The sequence below is a fragment of the Nematolebias whitei genome, chromosome 14 (genome assembly GCF_014905685.2).
Source record: "Nematolebias whitei isolate Nwh7 chromosome 14, NemWhi1, whole genome shotgun sequence".
NCBI lineage: Eukaryota > Metazoa > Chordata > Actinopteri > Cyprinodontiformes > Rivulidae > Nematolebias > Nematolebias whitei.
This window is the reverse complement of record NC_056511.1, coordinates 1,703,238-1,706,890: the sequence shown is the minus strand read 5'-3', so window position 1 is coordinate 1,706,890 and position 3,653 is coordinate 1,703,238.

Below are 3,653 nucleotides of genomic sequence, written 5' to 3'. Positions count from 1 at the left end.
GTTGTTTTATTTAAATGTTCCCAGTTGTTTTATTTAAATGTTCCCAGTTGTTTCTATTATCAGAGTCAGAGAGATTTATTTGTCATTCTCATCTCATGTGGTGGAATGAAATTATGTTCACAGGGTCCCAGTTACATCCATCAATAAAATGTAAAATAACATTAATAAGATCTATGATATGAGCTAAGAAAAGCATCAACTAAATATACACTAAGCACTACAACTATAAAAACATTACGTCGAACAGCAGCACGAACATGAGGCTGTGTGAGCAGATGAACACAGAAACCTGTTGTTTCTATTATTTAAGTTTTCAGGTTTGTTATTTAAGTGTTCCTGGTTGTTTCAGTTATTTAAATGGTAAATGGACTGTACTTGTATATCACCTTTCTATCTTATCGTGATACTCAAAGCGGACCGCTGCAACGAGCTAACGGGGAAATCACGGGGAGGCGGAGTATACATTTACGTGAGTAAAAGTTGGTGCGTGAACTCTACTGTTGTAAATAGCTCATGCTCGAAGGCTTTGGAGCAAATAACAGTGAAATGTCGGCAACATTATCTACCCCGAGAGTTCACTGTGACTTTCATCTCTGTCGTCTACATTCCTCCGGACGCTAATGCTAATGAATCACTGCAGGAGCTTCATGATATCATCAGCTCGCTGCAGAACAAACACCCCAAAGCTCTTTACGTGGTAGCCGGAGACTTTAACCACGTGAATCTAAAGGACTGTCTCCCAAGCTTTTATCAACATGTGGCAATTCCAACACATGGAGACAACACGCTGGACCGTGTTTACACAAACGTAAAAGATGCATACAAAGCCGAACCCCGCCCCCACCTAGGACTGTCAGACCACATCTCAATCTTCCTGGCTCCTGCTTACCTGCCCCCGCTGAGACGCTCCAGACCGGTACAAAAGAAAGTTAAATGCTGGAGCCAGGACAGTGGCCCCATACTGAGAGATTGTTTTGACCGAACAGACTGGCAGGTTTTCAGAGAAGCTGCTGAAAATGGAGGTTCGCTTGATCTTGACCAATACACATCCTCAGTTCTGGGTTACATTAGTACATGTACTGACACTGTCTCCACTATCAGAAATGTTAATCAATCAACCTTTATTTATACAGGTAAATCCCATTGAGCCTCGAGGACTCATTTACAAGAGAGACCTGATTTTAGTTAAAAGCTACCCAAACAGAAAACCTTGGCTGAATGCAGAGGTGCGTACCCTGCTGGAAGCCAGGAACACTGCCTTCAGGTCTGGAAACTCAGAGGAGCTGAGTAGGACAAGAAAAGAGCTGGTTGCTGGTATTAAGAGGGCCAAGGCCACATATGCAAAGAGGATCGAGGGTCAATTCATCTCACAAGACCCTCGGAGCATGTGGAGGGGCATTAAGTGCATATCAGATTATAAAGGAAGAAGCGAACAATGCCCCAAAGACCCATCTCTGCCTGATGCCCTCAACAAGTTCTATGCACGCTTTGAAGACCCAAACAGACCACCCAGCACCAGACTCACCTCACCACCAGATGAAGAGCATCTCAGCGTGACCTCAGCAGAAGTAAGGAGGACCTTCAGGAGAATTAATCCGCACAAAGCAACTGGCCCAGACACCATCCCCGGAAAAGTGTTCAAGGAATGTGCCGATCAGCTCTGCGAGGTGCTGGCAGACATCTTTAACACCTCACTTACCCTGGAGGCAGTTCCCACCTGCCTGAAGACTGCCACCATCATCCCAGTCCCAAAAAGCTCTACAGTGACTGGTCTGAATGACTATCGGCCAGTGGCCCTCACCCTGATAGTCGCTAAATGCTTCGAAAAACTGGTCATGACTCACATCAAAACAACCATCAACATCAACGAGGACCCTCATCAGTATGCATACCATGAGAACCGATCAACAGAGGACGCCATCTCCTCTGTGGTCCACACTGCGCTCAACCACCTGGAGCAGAAAAACTCTTACGTCCGTATGCTCTTTGTGGACTTCACATCTGCCTTCAACACCATGATCCCCCAAACCCTGATGGACAACTAGGACTAAGCCCCTCCATTTGCAACTGGGTACTAGACTTCTTAACAAACAGACCACAGTTAGTGAGGATCCACAACTTCTCCTCCTCCACCATAACCCTCAGCACTGGCTCTCCTCAGGGATGTGTGTTGAGCCCCCTCCTGTTTACTCTGCTCACGTATGATTGTGCAGCTACCCATCCAGGCTGTCACATTGTAAAGTTTGCAGATGATACAGCGGTGGTGGGATGCATCACAAACAATGATGAGTCCAGCTACAGGCAGGAGGTGGAACACCTGGAGAGCTGGTGTAAAGAGAATAAGGTTGTTTTCACATCTGATAGTCTGGTAGACTGAGTTCGGTTCGGGACCGATATTCATGACCTTATGTTACATTTGAGCTGGTGCGTTTGCATTCACACTGCACTGTGCAGTCGAGCCAACCTGTTGAACCAACCTGTTGAACCAACCTGTTGAACCAACCTATTCCCCCGCTCACCTGTGGGGGCGCTGCACCAAGAACTACTGAAGGAAACGACACAAAAACCTCTGAAGACACGTCTTCTTCTTCTTCTGTAAATAAAAATAAAATGAAGTGGCATCAAGTTTTAGCAGTTTTAGGAGTTATATTTAGTCATTTTTCAACAATGGACTCAGCATGAGCAGAAGATGAGACAGAAGACCATGGAGAATATTGTTCTTCACACAAGGCAGCTGACGGCTCCATATAAGAGAAATGTGTGTTTGTTTGTCCTGAGGAGCGGGGCCCGGTCTGTTTACATTCACACTGTACTGGAACCGCGCTGGAGTTCTCTTCTACCGGACCGAGACCTAGGTTTTAGCCGGGCCAGAGTTCGCCTTTTTGTTCCGTGAGAGAGTTTGATGGCGCGTTCACACCTCCCTAAACGAACCGGACTTTCTAGGAAAACGAGCTAGAGTTCGATTAAAGTGGACTAAACAGGGCTGCTGTGAATGCACCCTAACCTTCACATCAATGTGAAGAAGACAAAGGAGATGATTGTGGACTTCAGAAGGAACAAACACACCTACACCTCCCAGAGCATAGGAGGATCTGTAGTGGAAGTGGTCTCCAGCTACAAGTACTTGGGTGTGCACCTGAACAACACCCTCAGCTGGAGCAACAACACCACCAGCCTGATGAAGAAAGATCATCAGAGACTCTACTTCCTCAGACGGCTGAGGCGAGCTGGTCTGGGAAGCTCAGTCCTCACCTCCTTCTACAGGTGTGCAGTGGAGAGCATCCTGTGCTCCAGCATCAACGTGTGGCATGGAGGCTGCACAGCTGCAGAAAGAAAAGCTTTGCAGAGAGTGGTGAAGGCTGCACAGAAGATGTTGGAGTCAGTCTCCCCACCATCACAGACATCTACACCTCCAGATGCAGGAAGAGGGCCACCTGCATCATGAAGGACCACACTCACCCAGCACACACACTTTTTGTCCCGCTCCCCTCAGGAAGGAGGTTGAGGAGCATTAAGTGTAGAACCACTAGACTGAGGAACAGCTTCTACCCTGAGGCTGTTAGACTCATGAATCTCTGACCAGGAGAATCACTGTGAAAATCACATCATGTTGCTGCTGATCTGTTCCATGTTGCTGCTGATCTGTTTCATGT